Raw genomic sequence first — 19,997 nt, 5'->3', positions numbered from 1 at the left:
AGCCTTTCTTGAGTGAAGTTAACCTCTTGCTGGGGCCTTAATTTGGACATTTCTACAGATTTGCTTTAATTTGGCCATTTTCACAGCCTAGAATTATAAACTTGCAACTTATTAAATTCCCCTTTTAAAAGCCATGCCATTTCTGGTATATCATATTCCAGCAGCTAGCAAACTAGAGCAATGAATGAGGCTACATAGATAAAATTAATCAAAGAATTGCTGAGCCCACTGTACCACTACCACCTGTATTAACAACACAATAAAAACTTAATATATGCAGGTTAGGAAATAAGGCCTAAAGAGATTTATAGCCATCCAGAGAGCTAGCAGCCCTAAACCATCATGAGGTCCTAATTCTAGTTCAAGAGTTTTGTAAAGTTATGGACAAAGTGGCAACCCTTTGGTGGTTTTGTTAATGAAAAATAAGCCAAGCGAGAAATGGTAACCTTAATAAACTTGGAAGTATTTTTAGCCAAAGAACATTGACTTTAGACAGAAAAGCAAAGGGAATGGGACTGTGATTAAAGTAAATAGTAAAAATAGTCAAGTGGGTTCATGATTCAAATAACTGCTTACAATTTCAACCAAATCACAGTCTGGATGCCCAGCAACCATCCTCTATGGGAGCAGCATAGACTGAAGACATATTAGAGCCCAATCTCAGAAGTGGACTGACAAGTCAAATACAATAAGTCATACAATCTGATCTTACATTAGTCTCATAACCTCATTACATTGTGAATGGGTTCCATCCTTTGCCTACATGGAGGGTATAGTCCACCAAAAGAGTACACAAAAGCCTTTGTTGCCCTTTGGAGTGTCAGATTAATTATAGAGACAGAATGGATTATCAATGGTGTCTCAGATTCTTTCCACTGCTATTGATGGAATGTGATATTAAAGTTGGCCCAGGTAGAAAGAGAAAGAAAAGTACATCCGTTTTCTATGTCATTTGAACCTCGTCTTCCTTCTGATCCCTTTTTTCATTGCTCCTCTTCCAAATAAAAGGGAAATATCAAACTGGAAAGTTGGTGTTTTTATAACCATTATTAATCAACAGAAGAAAAGAACACCTTAACAGGAAATAGATAAAGGACTTCAGCAAATCCATATAAGAAATGAACAAAGAAATGAAGGAATATGAATATGAGTTAACATTTGTTAAAGGTTTATCATATGCCAGACATTCTTACATTGCTTGTTTTACTTACTTATATACTTCTAGCATTTATAGTACCTAGGTTAGCATGATGGTGTCAACTTGATCAGGTTATGGTGTCTACTTGTTTGGTCAAGCAAACTCTGGCCTATTTGCTACTGTGAGAATATTTCATGGATTTAGATCATCAGTAAGCTGATTGCATCTATGGTTCATTACATCTACAATCAACTGAGAATTTTGCACTCAACAATGAGAGGAGCCTCATCCAATCAGTTGAAGGCCTTAAAGGAGAACTGATGATTTCAGCACTTGGAAGAAAGAATTTCCATCTCTATTTCAGTTAGCCCAGCTTCTCCTGGGGAATTCATAAAATACATCATCGGAATTCCCAGTTTGCTACCTACCCTGTGAATTTTGACTTGCACATCCCCACAGTCAGATGAATCAATTCTGATAATAAACCCTGGAGAAGTCTGACTAATAAAGTTACTAATATGACTTTATTTAATGATATATATATACCAGTACTACCATCTGCTTTTTTTTCAGGTGAGGAAATTAAACTTCCTAAGGTCAAAGATATAATAAATGTCAAGAAGAAATGAAAAAATCCAGTAAATATATCAAACATGTTCATATCATTAGTAATCAAAGAATTACAAATCAAGCCAAAAAAAGGGCAACCTGTTAGTTACCAATTCAGCTATGACTTGAAATAATGACAAAATTCAGTATATACAATATGTGTGTATAGCATTGAACATGGGAAATCACTACTTCACTCCAAATTTTTTGTTCATTTGTTATGAACAAAATGACTATGGAATGACAGAGTTAGGAGTGTAATACCAATTCTGCATATTGATCACTGTGATGGTTGGGTCTTGTATCAACATGGCCAGGTGATGGTGCCTAGTTTTCTGGTCAAGCAAGCACTGGCCTAATCTTACTGCAAGGACATTTCATGGCTGGTTATATACCAGAAGGGTGGTTCATTAAATCATCAGCATGTTGGTTGCATCTAAGGCGGATTACATCTGCAGTCAGCCAAGGGGAGTGTCTTCTGCAATTAGTAAGGTTTAATCTAATCAGATGAAGGCTTTAAATGAGAAGTCAGAAGAGAGAATCTCCCTCTCCACTTCAGCCAGCTAGCCTCTCCTGGGGATTCATTGAAAACATTCATCAGAGCTGTCATCTTGCGGCTTGCCCTACAGAATTTGGACTTGTGCATCCCCACAGTTGCGTGAGACACTTTTATAAATTCATATTTACAGATTTCTCCTGTTGGTTATGTTTCCCTAGAGAACCCTGACTAATGGTACTGGGGGCAGTTCTTGACAAACAGAATCTCAAAAATGGGTTTTTACAATTGAAGTTTATTCTCATTTGACTTAAAAGTCACAAATGATTCTATTTCCAATAGTCAAGATGGCACTAACAGTCCATGGCATGATTTGGCAATACAGATATGCAAAATATCACCAATTGATTCTCCAAATTGTACACTTATATGAGGCAAGGCTCTGGGTGACACTGTTTTTGATACCTTACAAGAGTTTTGTGGAATTAAGAGGTATAACGATGTTGACTGGTTGTTATTAGATACACAGGATACAGTCATGAGAGAAAGAGGAGAGCTGAAGTCTTCAAATTTGCAACTTAACATATGAAAGATGTGAAAGTCTCTATGTGTACACTGGAGGAAAATCTTATTTCCTGTAGTCACAGACTTGATCTCTGAAAACCAGAGCCTCCTTGTGTGGGTAGCAGATTTACAACACAATTAAAATAGCAACTTTGCAGGGTGTTTACTGTTAAAATAAAGGTACTGATTGAAAAGAATGGGATTCAGAAAATTGGGGAGGGGACATATGGGTTGACACTGATGGCAGTGGGGATACTGGAACCCTGGATTCTGCTGAGTCTTTGCTAGATAAACCCCTAATGATCTGCCCTGAGGAAACAGCTCCCCACCTCCAACCTGCCTTGAGAAGACAGCTTCCAGACTTCTAGTCAACCCTAAGGAGTCTGCCATCCAACCTCCACCTAAAGAGATTAAACCTTCAGTGCCTGCTAAACTGGTTACCACCCCTCTTGGGGATATAGTCCACACTCCTCTATTTGGAGAGATTAAACCTGTTTCATTAGATGAAATGGAAGTGGAATGCCCTGAGGTAATTGGCATGAAGGACACTTCTAATTATTTTCATGACCCACCCCTATCATCCCTTTTTTCTTCAAGACATATAACTAGACTAAAGTCTCAACAGACCCCAAAAGGTGAGGTACAAAGTGTCACCTATGAGGAAGTACACTATACTCCAAAATATCTGCGTCTTTTAATTTATATAGAGAGTAATCAGGGGAATATGTGTGGAATGTATATTAAGGGTGTGAATAATGGTGGAAGGAATATAAAGTTGGATCAGGCTGAATTTATTGATATGGGCCCACTAAGCAGAGATTCTGCATTCAAAATGATAGCTTGAGAGATTAGAAAGGGTGGTAACAGCTTGTTTGGGTGGTTGGCTAAAACATGGCTCAAAAGGTGGCTGACAGTACCTGAAGTTGAAAAGCCAGAACTGCCCTGGTATAAAGTACAGGAATGGATACAAAGGCTTATAGAGATTGGTATAATAGAGTGGGTTTATCATGGAGACCTGCTCACACACCCCAGGAATGTCTAGAAGACACACGTTTTACCAGGACCATGAGGAATAAATTTGTGAGACTAGCTCTACCATCCCTGAAGAGTTCTGTAGCTACCGTTCTCAGTAGGTCAGATATTACTGTGGCAACTGTTGGCACTCAGATGGAATCCTTAAACACAAAGGGATGATCAGATCCTGAGTTTGCAGAACGAATGTGGCAGTGCTTAATCACCAGAGGCAAGTTGGTTGTGGCTACCATAATGGACAGCAGACTCAAAGCAGTAGAAAAAATAATCTGATTTGCAGAGACTAATGGCACTGGGTGGTAGATCATGGGGTACCTAAAGTAAAATAGACGGGCAGTCTACTAAATTCTTGTTTGATCTATATAAGTAAAGAGTTCTAGATCAAGTGAACAAAAGTCTGGGATTGATTAAGAGTCACGGTCCCTTAATCAATCCCAGATTTGAGACAGTTCACAGACCCAGAGTGCCCTGAATGAGGGAAAGGCCGAGTACTCTTTGGAGAACTACCACATTAAACTGCCAGAAATTTACACTGTTAATCTTCCCCCCACCCTTCCCCAAGGAGACCTACTACCTTCCAGCAGGTGTGTGGGTTTGAAAGTATAATGTACCCTAGAAAAGCCAGGTTTTAATCCTGATCCAATGTTGTGGGAGCAGCCATTTCTTTTCATCCTGATCCAATACGGTAGGTTGGAGTCTTTTATTACATTATCTCCATGATGATGTGACATGCTCAATTGTGGGTGTGACTTTTTGATTAGATGAAGATGTGACTCCACCCATTCCAGGTGGGTCTTGATTAGTTTACTGGAATCCTTTAGAAGAGGAAACATTTTGGAGAGAAACTACAGCGCTATCAAATGACAGTCAATAGAAATTTCAAAGCAGTGCTGAATAGGTGCCAACACTTGGAGAACAGAGACACAGATGCTTAGAGATGCTTGGAGTCCATCAGACATCACCCTGAGATGTTAAGCAAGCCAGAACTTGGAGAGAGTCAGTCCAAGAAAAGCAAAGTGAGGAACCCCCACAGGAGCAGAGGCTGAAAGCACAGAGCCCAGGAGCAAGGGACCAGTAGATGCCAGACACATGACTAGCCAGCTGACAGTGTTACTGACCCATGGACCTCCCTTGAATTAAGGTAACCTCTTGTTGGTGCCTTAATTTGGATGTTTTCATTGCCTTAGAACTGCAAATTTGTAACTTATTAAATTCTCCTTTTTAAAAGTCATTCCAGTTCTGGTATATCGCATTCCAGCAACGTACTTACTAACACACAAGGGTAAATGCATTTGGGAAAAGAAAATTATCATATATTTCAGGGATTATTAGACACTGGCTCAGAAGTGACATTAATTCCAGGAGACCTGAAACATCACTCTGGTCCACCAGCTAGAATAGGACCTATGGAGGTCAGGTAATCAATGGAGTTTTAGCTCAGATCCATCTCACAGTGGGTCCAGTGGGTCCTTGGACCCATTCTGTAGTTATTGCCCCAGTTCCAGAAAGTATAATTGGAATACACATACTCATCAACTGGCAGAATCCCCACATTGGTTCCCTGAATTGTGGAGTGAGAGCTATTATGGTAGGAAAGGCCAAGCAGAAGCCACCAGAAATGCCCCTATCTAGCAAAATGGTAAATCAGAAGCAATTCTGGGTTCCTGGAGGGATTTCAGTGATTAGTGCTATGCTTAAGGACTTGAAGGGATGCAGGGGTGGTGATTCCCACCACATCCCCACTCAACTCTCCTATTTGGCCTGTGCAGAAAACAGATGGGTCTTGGAGGATGACAGTGGATTATCTTAAACTTAACCATGTGGTGATTCCAACTGCAGCTGCTATTCCAGATGTGCTATCATTGCTTGAGCAAATCAACACATCCCCTGGTACCTGGTATGCAGCTATTGATCTGGCATATGCTTTATTCTCAATTGCTGTTACTAAGTACCACCAGAAAGTTTGCTTTCATCTTGCAAGGCCAGCAGTATATCTTCTCTGTCCTACCTCAGGGTTATATATCAATACTCCAGTACTATAACATAATCGTGTTTGTAGGGAACTTGATCGTTTCTCTTTCCCACAAGACATCACACTGGTCTAATATTTTGATGATATCATGTTGACTGGACCTAGTGAGCAACAAGTAGCAACTACTCTAGACTTATTGGTAAGGTATTTTCATGTCAGAGGATGGGAGATAAATCCTACAAAAATGCAGGGCTTTCTACTTCGGCAAAATTTCTAGGTGTCCAGTGGTGGGGAGCATGTCGAGATACGCCTTCTAAGGTGAAGGATAAGATGTTGCATCTAGCCCCTATGACCGAAAAAGAGGCACAATAATGTCTAGTTGGCCTCTTCAAATTGTGGAGACAATATATTCCTCATTTAGGTATGATACTCGAGCCCATTTACTGAGTGACAAGAAAAGCTGCTAGTTTTGAGTGGGGACTGGAATAAGAAGAGGCCCTGCCACAGGGTCAGGCTGATATGCAAGCTGCACTGCCACTTGGCCCAATGGACCAGTGTGATGTCTTGATACAGCAGATACAATGGTGCTGGAAGTGTCAGGGGCAAATAGAGATGCTGTCTGAAGCCTTTGGCAGGCTCCTATAGGAGAATCACAGTGCAGGCCCTTAAGATTTTGGCATCAAGACTTTCCATTCTCTGAAAATAATTATTCCCCTTTAGATAACAGCTTTTAGTCTGCTACTAGGCCTTAGAAGAGACTGAATGCTTAACCATGGGCCACCAAGTTACCATGAGACAACATCACTAGCTGGGTGTTGTCTGACCCACCAACTCATAAAATTCAGCATGCACAGCAGCACTCCATCATAAAATGGAAATGGTATATATGAGATAGGGCTTGAGCAGGTCCTGAAGCCATATGAGGAAGTAGGCCAAATACCCTTGGCCTTCACTCCTGCCATGTTACCATCCTTTCACAGCCCAGAGCTATGGCCTCTTGAAGAGTTCCTTACATTTAGTTGACTGAGTAAGAAAAACTCTGGCCTGGTTTATTGATGGATCTGCGCGATATGCAGAGAAGAGGACAACTATAGCACTGCAGCCTGTTTCTGGGATGTCCCTGAAGGACGGTGGTAAGGGAAAATTCTCCAAGTGGGTAGAATTTTGAGCAGTGCACCTGGTTGTTCATTTTGCTTGGAAGGAGAATGTACTACCAGAAGAACTTTTGTATACTGACTCATGTCCCATGTGTATGCTCACCAGAGTGTGACTTCAGCAAAGGAAGGTTTTAATAATCAAACGGATAAGATGACCCCTTCTGTGGATACCAGGGACCCTCTTTTCCCAGCCATTGCTGTCATTGCCCAATGAGCTCATGAAGTAAGTGAGCATAGTATTAGGGATGGAGATTATGCATGGGCACAGCAACATAGACTTCTACTCACCCAGGCCAACCTGGCTGTGGCCACTGCTGAGTGCCCAATCTACCAGCAGCAGAGACCCACACTCAGTCCCTGATATGGCACCATTCCTCAAGGTGATCAGTCTGTAATCTGGTAGCAGTTGATTACATTGGACCACTTCCATCATGGAAGGGGCAGCAATTTGTTGAAACTAGAATAGACACATAATCCAGATACGGCTTTGCCTTCACTACATATAATGCTTCTGCCAAAACTACCATCATGGTATTTATACAGCATTACTTCTGATCAAGGAATCCACTTTACATCAATTTAAGTATGGGAATGGGCACATGCTCATGGACTTCTCTGGTCTTACCATGTTCCCAATCATCCTGAGGTAACTGAGTTGATAGAATAGAGGAATGGCCTTTTGAAGATTCAATTACACTGCCAACTAGGTAGCAATACCTTGTAGGGCTGGGGCAGTGTTCTCCAAGAGGCTGTGTATGCTCTGAATCAGAGTCTACTCTAAGTTGCTGTTTCTCCCAAAGCCAGTATTCACAGGTCCAGGAATCAAAGGGTCGAAATGGAACTTACACCACTCACTATCACCACTACTGATCCACTAGAAAAAATTTTTGCATCCTATGTCTGCAAGCTTATGTTCCACTGGTCTACAGGTCTTGGTTTCAAAAGGAGTGCTTTCACCTGGAGACACAACAATGATTCCACTGAACTTGAAGTTAAGACTGCCACCTGGTCACTTTGGGCTTCTCATGCCTCTAAATTACAACAGGCAAGGAAGAGGATTACTGTACTGGCTAGGGAATTAATCCTGACTATCAAGGGGAACTAGGACTACAACTACACAGTGGAGGTAAAGAATAGTTTTCCTAGAATACAGGAGATCCCCTAGGACATGTCTTAGTATTCCCATTCCCTGGTATTATTCCATTAAAGTTAATGGAAAATTGCAACAACCTAATCCAGGAAGGATTATCAATGGCCCAGAAACTTAAGGAATGAAGATTTGAGTCAGACCACTAGGCCAAGAACCACAGCTAGCTGATATGCTTGCTGAGGGTAAAAGGAATATGGAATGGGTAGTGGAAGAAGGCAGTGATAAATATGAACCACAACTATGAGACCAGTTACAGAAACAAGGACTGTGATAGTATGGATATTTCCTCCTTGTTTTGTTATGAGTATGTTTGTATTTGTACATAAAGCAAAAATCTTCACTTTCTTCTCTATCTTATCCCTTAATCATATGGCCTAAGTTGTATTGTTTATGTCATAGTATTTAAGTTATAGGATATTAAGTTTAAAAGTGAATGTTACCCAAGGACTTGCATCCTACTCTGGAAGGATTTAGTGCATTTCTGGTTGTACACATGACAGTTGAGTATTGTTAGGTGAAAAATATGTCTGTTATTATGTTCTTTTTAGAGATAATGTATGGTTTAAGGGGATGTGTATAGCTGTCAAGTTGACAAGGGTGGTGTTGGGTTCATATGTCAACTAGGCCAGGAGATGATGCCCAGTTGCCTGGTCAAGCAAGCACTGGACTAACCATTACTGCAAGGACATTTCATGGCTGGTTAATAAAGTGGAAGGCTGGTTCATTAACATGTTGATTGCATTCATGGCTGATCTGTAGTGGGTTAAGGGCAGTGTCCTCCGTAATTTGTGATATTTAATCTAATCAGATGAAAGCTTTAAAGGAGAAGTCTGAAGAGAGAATCTCTCTCTCCACTTCAGTCAACAAGCCTCTCTTGGGAGATTTACTGAAGACATTTGTTGGAGCTGTCAACTTGCAGCCAGCACTATGGGATTTAGACTTGTGCATCACCACAGTTGTGTGAGACACTTTTATAAACTCTTATATTTATGATACCTCCCATTGGTGCTGTTTCCCTGGAGGACCCTGACTAATACAATCACCTATATGCACATATTCAGCAAACAATGTACAGCTTTTGTATTGTTTCTTTTATCCTATAGTATGCTTGTTCGGATTATATTTACTGAAATATAATTGCATGTCATTTTAATCTACTAAAAAATTGAAACTTGGGAAAAATCAGTGTAGACAATGTCATAGTGAAACTGACACACAAATTTCTGGTGTGCATATTAAGTGATACAAACTTTCTGGAGTGAAACTAGGCATTATGCATTAGGATCCTTTAAAAAGCTTATGCTCTTGGGTGCACAGGTGGTTCACTGGTAGAATAGTCGCCTTCCATGCAGGAGACATGGGTTCAATTCCAAGAACAGGCACCAAAAAAAAAGAAAAAAAAAAAAAAAAACTTAGGCTTTTTTGAGTTAGTCCAAGAAATCTATTCTAAAAAAACATCTGAATTGCAGGCAATGATAAACATCATAGAATATTCACTAAAACATCATATAGTATTGTAAAGAAATTGGAATTAATTCTAAAAGTCCAAAATTAGGGGATTATTATGTAGTTATTATAGAATTTCTAAAGATATAATATCAATATGGAAAAATGTAAATTAATGCAGCAAAGCTAGCAGAATACAAAGTACTTGCTCTCATGCTCTTTCTCTCTATCTCTCTCTCCTTTACCCCCTTTTCTGCTCTCTGCTTTCTCTCTCTTTTGAAAGACAGGTAAAGAAAGGGTGAAAGAGAAGGTGTCTATGAAATACACAAATGAATTAGCAAGTACTATTTTTGTGTGATGGAAAAATAGAGAGTTTATATTGTTATTAATTCTTATTTAAATAATTTCTTCATCAGCATTTATTTTTCTTAATATAAAAATATTAAAAATAACTAAAATTTATTCTCTCTTCTAGTAATTCTCTTTGAGCCTGACTTTTTAAAAAATATTTTTATTGAGAAATCTTCACATACATATAGCCCACCCATAGTTTACAATCATTGGCTCTCATTATCATCACATAGTTGTGTATTCATTACCACGATCATACTTAGAACATTTGTATTACTCCAGAAAAAGAAATCAAAACAAAAAACTCATACATTCCATACCCCTTACTGCTCCCTCTCACTGACCACTAGTATTTCAATCTAGCCAATTTTTTTACCCATTATCCTCTCCTGTTATTTATTTTTTATCCTTATTTTTTTTACTCACCTATCCACACCCTGGATAAAAGGAGGATTAGACACAAGGTTTCACAATCACACAGTCACATTGTAAGAGTTATATTTTTATACAATCATCTTCAAGAATTAAAGCTACTGGAATACAGCTCAACACTGTAAGGTACTTCCCTCCATACTCTAATACACTCTAAACTAGAAAGGTATATCTATATAATGCTTAAGAAAAACTTCAAGGATAACCTCTCAACTCTGAAATTTCTCAGCCACTGAAACTTTATTTTGTCTCATTTCTCTCTTCCCCCTTTTGGTCAAGAAGACTCTCTCAATTCCATGTTGCTGGATCCCAGCCCATTCTGGAAGTCTTGTCACATGTTGCCAGGGAGATTTATACTCCTGGGAGTCATGTCCCATGTAAGGGGGAGGACAGTGAGTTCACCTGCTGAGTTGGCTTAGAAAGAGAGACCACATCTGAGTAACAAAAGAGGTTCTCTGGGGGTGACTCTTAGGCATAATTATAAATAAGTTTAGCTTCTCCTTTGCTTAAATAAGTTTCATAGGGGCGAACCCACTGCTTGCGAGAATATCAGGAATTCCCCAGAGGGGAAGTTGGATATTTCCTCCATTCTTCCCAGTTCAAGGGGATTTTGCAAATACTTCTTGATTCTTTGCCCAAATTACTCTGGAATATATCAAGACATCACACTAACTTGAACAAACTAACAAGTTCTCATGCCCTATTCAAGATCCCGTGTAATTATGGTGTTCAAATAAATGGACCATACAAGTTAAATTAGATAATGCACAATTCAAAATATAAATTTTGCACCAAATAAGCATGTCTCTTTTTGGTCTCACACAGAAGTCTATGTTTTAAAATATGGATGATATCATCATTTCCCTATATTCTGATTTACCTTAGTCCTATCCACATCAGCTTCATTCATATCTCTAGTTGACATCTCATCACTTTTTCAACTTTTTTAACATTTGCAGTATGGGGTAATGCTGATTTTCATAGCTGCAGTGCACTAACTCTGAGTCTCAGGTGTCACATAAATACCAGAAGTTTCAATTAACAACAAGGTTATATATAAATAGCTCAGTATCTCAGAACTTAGAAATAACAGTTACAACTCCTGACTGCCGTAAGAGCTTACAGTTTAGGACTCTTTACAATGCTCCCAACCTGATAACCCATGCTCTCAACTTCATTTCTTTGAGTATGTGTATTAGTTTGTCCATATGAGTGAGCCATAATAATATTTGCCTTTTCATTTCTAACATTTTATTCAACATACTCTCCTTAAGGTTCATTTACCTAGTTGCATGCTCACAACTTCATTTCTTCTTGCTGCTGCTCAGCAGTCCACTGTATGTATACACCACAGATCACCCTTTCATTCCTCAGTTGTAGCCTTAGGCCACCTCCATCCATTGTGATTTGTGAACACTGCCACCATAAACACCAGTGTGCAAATGTCCATTCATGTCTCCACTCCCAACTCCTTCAGGCATACCTAGCAATGAGGTTGCAGGTTCATATGGCAACCCCATTCCTAGCCTGCTGTGTACCACACTGACCTCCAAGGGGCTGCACCTCTTGGCTTCCCTACCAGGGGTGAATAGGCACATCTCTTTCTTCACATTTTCTCTAGCACTTATTTCTTTTTGTTCACTTTTAAACAGTTTTATTTGCAAATCATTCAATTCAACCTCAGTAAATAGCCATGCCTTCACCACCATAATCTATATGAAGACATTTCCTTCTCTTCTGCAAAGAATCCATACCCTTCCTCATACCTACAGCTTGTTGACATTTAGCTTTGACATAATGCCTTTGTTACATTCAGTGGAAGCATATTACAATATTGCTGTTGACTACAGACCCTAGCTTGCATTGACTGTACTTTTTTTGTATACCAACCCATTTTCAACTCCTTGCAATGTTGACATTTGTTTTCCCTCATTGAACGTGACTTTGATAAACACTAATCTGATTAATTACACTCAGTTATCAGTTACCTGGTGACTCCATATGTTTACCACTCCTGTTCAAGACTAAAGACTATCATTTAAATATTTAAATAAATGTCTTTATTTCCTCATAGCAGATGAGAGAATATAATGGACATTTCCATTTTTAAAAAATCCTGAGAGCAACACAGTAGATTTTAGTTTGTAAAGTACTTTTCCAGACAATACAAGGTTCATTTTATTTCCAAAACAACCTTTGAGTAGTCAAGTCCTAATATTAAAGATTAAAAAGTGGAGTAGGTTGAAGCATTACATGAGAGGAGCATGGAGCCTGGCTTTTCAGCTCTCTACACCCAACACTGAACTGACAGATGAAAACTTCTAATAGGTCAGAGTCACATATATATTCAAGGCCCAGACCTAAAACCAATCTTCCTTGATTCTAAATCTGGCATTCTTTTCATTAAATTATCAAAATAATCATATGGCCATTCTGTGAGTGACACAGGAGGAAGAAAGAGAATTTCCATTTTGCTGAGGTTCTGCCATAAATAGATATATATGAAAGCAGCATGGAGCATTTTGAGTAGGCTAGGCTTTTGAGTAGGCTAGCTCTGGATTCAAATTCATAGTCAGGTGCTTACTATATAATCATTGCAAGTAATTTAACTTTTCTAAGCCTAAGTCTTCTCATCTGTTAAACAAGAATAGCAATTCCTACATCTGTAAGTCAATTACAAATATTAAATAAGACAATCTATGCAACATATGCTTGGTGCCATGAGACCTTGGGCACAGCAACTATTGGCCTGACCCATCAACATTCAGGCACAATCATGGTTTAAAGCCTGATCATCTTCCTTTTATATTCAAGAGAATACTGAATTAAGTACCATCCTGCAAAGATGTAGAACAGAATACTATGTGTATAAATTTTTAAAATGCCCACTTTCCTGAAATATCTTCTTATAACTCTATAAATTTTTAAAAGAGTATTCCAGCTAATTTAATCCATCAAATCTCTTTTTGAAGCTAAAAGAAGCTACTTGAATAATGTAGCATTCACTTGGTAACATTGTACTCAGAGAATGTTAACTAAGTCAAATGTAATTTTGACTACATGTGACCAGGGCCTTCTTAAATCTTTCACTTTTATTATTTTCTTCTTTAAACATGGAAAATCTGGCTTGAAGATAGGCAATGGGAAAATGCACATACATTTTATCTTGTCACTCAGACAAGATAAAATTTAGCTTTTATACTAAGTATTTTAGCTTTATACTAAGTCTAAAAGCTTTTGGCTAAAGTGCAAAAACACTAGAGACACGTTTTGAATAGCAAGAGATATTGAAAGGATTTCAACCCTTCTGCTCTTTTAGTGGCTGGCAGGTGGTATCTTTTTAAATTGACTTTTCAAATGCATATAATTCACCAAGCTTGTAGATTTTAACCTTTCCAACAGAGTATTAGCAAACCTTCTCAAAGAAAGAGACATTTGAAAAATCTTAAGTCATTTAGACTTTCACCCTAGAAGTGAGGAGTCTGAAGACATGGGTAGAAATCCTAATGCAATGGAGGTTCCCAAACACATTTTAGATAGATGGTCAATTCTTAATTACTTGCATGTTAGAAAGGTGAGACCAAGGAAAGGCCTCATTTTTCACCCCTGCTGTAAAATTCTTCTCAGCAAGTTCTAAAAAATGGGCTCTTTTGGTTAACTCTGCTCTGTCCATGTCTGCTAGACTTGTAGTGGGGATAATTGAATGAAATGTCAAACAATTTCAAGGAGAGGCCAAAGGGCATCCATAGCTCGAGGAACAATTGCTTAGCAGACAGACTACCAATAAATTACGGTACTTGCAGTTATCATGATTGAGTGAAGACCTTTTGTGCCCTGCATGGATCATTCAAAAAAAAAAATTCCATTTTGTAAAATTAAACATGATGAAGTTCAGCAAAGCTCTCATTTTACCCTTTGTTCTAGTTTGCTAGCTGCCAGAATGCAATATACCAGAAACTCAATGGCTTTTAAAAAGGGGAATTTAGTAAGCTACAAGCTTACAGTCCTGAGGCCATGAAAATCTTCCAATTAAAGTAAGTCTATAGAAATGTCTAATCAAAGACATCCAGGGAAAGATACCTTGATTCAAGAAGGCTGATGAAGTTCAGGTTTCTCTCTCCTCTGGAAAGGCACATGACAAACATGGCAAACACAGCAAGGGTTTCTTTCTCAGTGGGAAGGGCACATGGTGACACGGCATCATCTGCTAGCTTCCTCTCCAGCTCCCCGGGAGGCGTTTTCCTTCTTCATCTCCAAAAGTTGCTGACTGGTGACTCTCTGCTTCGTGGTTCTGCAGTGTTCTGTCATCCTTTTCTGCTATCTCTGAATCTCTCTCTTTCTCAAAAATGTTTCCTCTTTTATAGAATTCCAGTAAACTAATAATAGTTTACTAGATATAATAGTTTAATAGGATTCCACCCACTTGGAATGGGTGGGGAGACATCTCCACCTAATTCAGCTTAACAACCACTCTTAACTGAGCCACATCTCCAGGGAGATGATCTAATTAAAGTTTCAAACATACAGTACCGAATAGGGATTAGAAGAAATGGTTGCCTTTATAAAATGGGATTAGGTTTAAAACATGGCTTTTCTAGGGTACATATATCCTTTCAAACTGGCATACCCTCCATGATTATTTTTCCCTTTACTTGAGATATCAAAAATCAAACTACAAAAGGTACTTTTTCTCATTAATTTTGTGGTTTTTGTTGCTTTGTTGGTGTCATGAGCATAAACTTGGTCAGGTTAGACCTACATGTTAGATCACCAAGCCCTAAAAAAGGCAATTATTTTTCAAAAACTCCAGTAGTTTAAACCATAGGTATTCTAGGTAAATTAATGTTTATAACTTATGAACAATTATTTGTTATTGTTCTCATTCTTCTATAATATTTTGTTCACAGCTCAGCTAGAGCACTGAATACTATTGCTGTAGAATTACAGAAAATATTTTATATTAAAATATATGAAATACAGAATATTATATAAAATATAATAGTCTGTTTATATGTCTCTATTCTCTGCAGGCAGAGATGCTGTTCTTTCTTACAGCCACCTATGCCTACAACAATGCCTGATATACAATGGGTGCTTAATAAATGTTTGATAAAGGGCCTGATAGAAACCCAGGAATCTAAACTGATTTTTCCCTGTTGGTGCTACTGGTTGCATCTCTCACATTATGAGAATAAGAGTTTTGAGAAATTCCATGAATGCCCAAAGTCATCAGTGCCAAATTAGTGATAGACCAGATCCTAGAGGACACCTTCCTGAAGTGCTGAAAGTGTCCTTTCCACTGCACCACCCTGTCTCCCAATAGCCATTTGCCTTTCACTTTATGATGCCCAAATAAACAAATTTAGCAAGGTGGTAGGATATAAAATTAATGTGCAAAAATCAGTAACATTTCAATACCCAAGTGTTTTCTAGTTTGCTAGCTGCCAGAATGCAATATTCCAGAAACGAAATGGCTTTTAAAAAGGAAAATTTAATAAGTTTCTAGTTTACAGTTCTATGACTGAGAAAATGTCCCAATTAAAACAAGCCTATAGAAATGTCAAATTTCAGGCATCCAGGGAAAGATACTTTGGTTCAAGAAGGCCAATGACATTCAACGTTTCTCTCTCAGCTGGAAGGGCACACGGCTAACATGGTGGTGTCTGCTGGCTTTCACATGGCTCTACAGAAGGGACTTCCTCCAAAATGTTTCCTCTTTTAAAGGATTAATGGGCAGAATCACAACTCCATGGAAGCTATCTGATGAAAATTTACCACCAACAATCGGGTGGGCTACATCTCCCTGGGAATAATCAAAATGCTTCCACCCAGCAATACTGAATGAGGGTTAAAGGACATGGCTTTTCTGTAGTGGGGTCCACTACAGATTCAAACTGGCACACCAAGCAAAGACCTAACTAAGGAGTCAATTAAGGAAAAAATTATTTTCAAAAGAGCAACTAAAAGAATAGAGTACTTAGGAATGAAATTAGCTAGGGATGTAAAGGAATTGTATACAGAAAACTATATAACCTTGCTAAAAGAAATCAATGAAGATCCAAATAGGTGGAAAGACATTCCCTGCTCAAGGATAGGAAGGCTAAATATAGTTAAGATGTCAATTCTACCAAAATTGATCTACAGATTCAATGCAGTACCAATCAAAATTCCAACAAACTACTTTGAAGACTTGGAAAAGCTAGGTACCAAATTCATCTGGAAGGGAAAGAGGCCCCAAATAGCTAAAAGCATCGTAAAAAATAAGAACAAAGTAGGAGGATTAATACTCTCTGGGTTTAAAATCTATTATTATAAAGCCACTGTGGTCAAACAGCATGGTACTGGCACAAAGATAGAAGTATTGACCAACAGAGTTGAATCGAGAGTGCAGAAATAGACCGACAAATCTGTGGTCGACTGATTTTTGACAAGTCCCCCAAATCCACTGAACTGGGACAAATTAGTCTTTTTAATAAATGGACATGCGAGAACTGGATATCAATAGCCAAAGAATGAAAGACAACCCCTACCTTACATCCTACACAAAATTTAACTGGATCAAACACCTAAATATAAGAACTAGCACCTTAAAGCTTCTAGAAGAAAATATGGGGAAACATTTTCAAAACCTAGTAATAGGAAGTAGCTTCCTAAACTTTACACCCAAAGCACAAGCAACAAAAGAAAAAAACTGATAAATAAGAACTCCTCCAAATCAAATGTTTCTGCACCTCAAAGAACTTTGTCAAAAAGGTGAAAAGGCAGCCAACTCAATGGTAGAAAATATTTGGAAATGACATATTGGACAAAGGTTTGATATCCTGTATACATAAAGAAGTCATACAACTCAACAACAAAAGAACAAGCAACCCAATTATAAAATGGGGTAAAGATATGAATAGACATTCTACTTATGAACAAATACAGATAGCTCAAAAGCACATGAAGAGATGTTCATTTCATTGGCTATAAGGGAAATGGAGATCAAGAATACAATGAGATACCACCTCACACCTATAAGAATGGCTGCTATTAAGCAAACAGGAAATTACAACTGTTGGAGAGGATGTGGAGATGTTGGGACACTTATGCACTGCTGGTGGGAATGTATAATGGTGCAGTCACTATGGAAGACAGTTTGGCTGCTCCTTAGGAAACTAAATACCGAATTGCCCTATGACCCAGCAATAGCACTCTTTGGTATATATCCAGAAGAGCTGAAAGCAATAACACAAACAGACACTTATACACCGATGTTCATAGCAGCATTATTCACGAACACCAAAAGATGGAAACAAACCAAATTTCCATCAACAGACTGGATTAATAAAATGTGGTATATACATATGATGGAATATTATGCAGCAGTAAGATAAAATGATGTCCTGAAGCACCTGACAAAATGGATGAGCCTTTGAGGACAAAATGCTGAGTGAAATAAGCTAGACACAAAAGGGTAGATACTGTATGATTCCACTTTTATGATTATGGTAAAGGTAAAATCAGAGGCTTATAATACAAATATAGGGGACTTAGAGATACATAGAAGCTAGAGATGGGTGAACCATTAGCTAATGAGGTTGAACTCCAGTGTAAGGGAATAGGTAGAAGTGAAGGCAGTTATCTAGTGGATCTATAAGTAATATTACCATATTGAAGATGAACAAGATTGAAAGGGGTTATATAGACCTATGTATCTCACTGATTAACACTGGAAATATTAATTAGTTCTTGCAAAAACTACTTCAAAGGTCTGATTCATGAATAAAGAGTGTTTAAGTCCCAGGGACAAGGGCAAAACTGCTATTGTATGCCATGGGCTATGTTTAAAAGGAAAATATCAGCACTACCACAGCAACAGAAGAGATAAATAATGGGGGGAGAGTCAAGAGTTAAGGAGGTTTAGATTTCCTATTTGGTGACGGTGTATTTATCGGTTATCTTTCTCTTGAAATTATCTAAAATTGAGAGTGTTGATGGACTGTGGACTTTGGCCATTACATATGATGTCTAATGAATACAGGTAGCTGAAGGATGCACTGACTGGGAAGTAGATTGGCCAATGACAGTGTATACATATGATCAAATGTTGTGCTGCTACAAAAAGGAATGAAGTCATGAGGCATGCAATGATGTGAATGAATGTGTGGGATATTTGGTGAGGCAAAATAAGCCAGAAGCAAAAGAACAATTATGGTATGGTGTCCTTTAGAAAATGCTTATAAGAAAACAAGGGCCTAGATTGTAAGCTCTTGCAGAACACACGTTTAGTCTGGACTGATAATTATAATTTCTGGATTTTGAGAGGCTGATTTATATATATATTTAGAGATAAGAACCAAGCTGATCAGGTCAGGGTTAAAGTAGTTCAGAACACAGGGGTGAGAACAACATTGTCCATATTTTAGAACCACACATACTCTTTGAGGGCAAAGGAAGAAAGGTTTACTTGGTCTGGAACCTAAATTTTTGTAGCACATAATCTAACTCAAACTATCTGTATAGCTCATTTGAACAACTGAAACACAGGGAGCCCCAGAATAAGAAAGAGGCCCTTTAATCCTGTATAGTAAAATGTAATAACTGGATACATCTTAGAGTATATTAAGCAGATAATCAAATAGTACTGGCAAAGTCCCTTGAGGGATGGGAGAAAAAAACATGGAATTATTAAATTTTACCATTAGGGAATCCCCTGATACTGTGTCAAACTTTAGGAACATCCAAATCAATAGACCAAGCCCTTGATCTTGAGGCTTATTCTTGTAAAGTTTATGTAGATAGTGGAGAAGCTTAGCCTACCTATAGGTATGCCTAAGAGTTACTTCTGGTGGCCCTTTTTTGTTGCTCAGACATGGCCTCACTCTCACTAAGCCCAACTCTGCAAGTGAAACCATTGCCATCCCCTCTACGTGGCACATGACATCCAGGGGTGAAAGTCTCCCTGGCAGCATGGGAGATGACTCCCAAGGATGAGTTCAGCCCATGGGCTCAACAATTCCCTCCTGACCAAAAGAGGGAAAGAAGTGTAACTAATAACAATGGCTGAGAGAGTTCAAAAAGAGTCAAAAGGCTACTCTACAGATTGCTCTTATGCAAGCTTCAGTTAGACACTGCCAAACCCCAGTCAGGACCATTCCAGCCAATTCTAAAGAACATCTAGGACAACAGTTCCACAAGGGTTCCATGCACTAGAGTAACTTTCCAGAAACCTACAATCTCCAGATGGGTCCCTGGGCCAGATAAGTCCTGAAATCTAGAGGGCCCAGCCTCTCCAGAACATCAGATAGTTTCATCTCCCTACCCCGCATTACTGACAGACCCTTCCAACATGAAAAGTTAGAATGGCCATAGCCCAAATGCCCCTAAAGAGAGGGATAGAAAGATCAAAGGTGATGGTGGATTTATACAGCGAAGATAGGATTTAACAAATGAATATGATTGCTGAATCATTAAATTGATACCTCTTTTAGTCGCCAGTATCTTAGAGCAGCTAGAAGTAAAAACCTAAAACTGTGGGATTATGCAACCCATGCCAAACTCTGAAATATGTTCTATAACTAATTGTGGTGCTGTGCTTTGAAATTTATGGCATTTTTGTATACATGTTATTTTTCACAATAAAGAAAAAAAGTTGATTGTGATAAAAA

General features: G+C 38.5%; 1 protein-coding gene across 10 annotated transcripts in view; it reads right to left on the bottom strand.

The window, feature by feature from the left end:
- LOC143654020 (uncharacterized) overlaps positions 1 to 19,997 on the bottom strand; it is a 549,535-nt gene that overhangs the window by 248,873 nt on the left and 280,665 nt on the right. The gene's annotated exons all lie outside the window — the stretch shown is intronic.

Source organism: Tamandua tetradactyla, chromosome 13, assembly GCF_023851605.1.
Source record: "Tamandua tetradactyla isolate mTamTet1 chromosome 13, mTamTet1.pri, whole genome shotgun sequence".
In the NCBI taxonomy this organism is placed as follows: domain Eukaryota; kingdom Metazoa; phylum Chordata; class Mammalia; order Pilosa; family Myrmecophagidae; genus Tamandua; species Tamandua tetradactyla.
The sequence above is the reverse complement of the archived record's forward strand: the minus strand, read 5'-3'. Positions and strand labels throughout refer to the sequence as shown.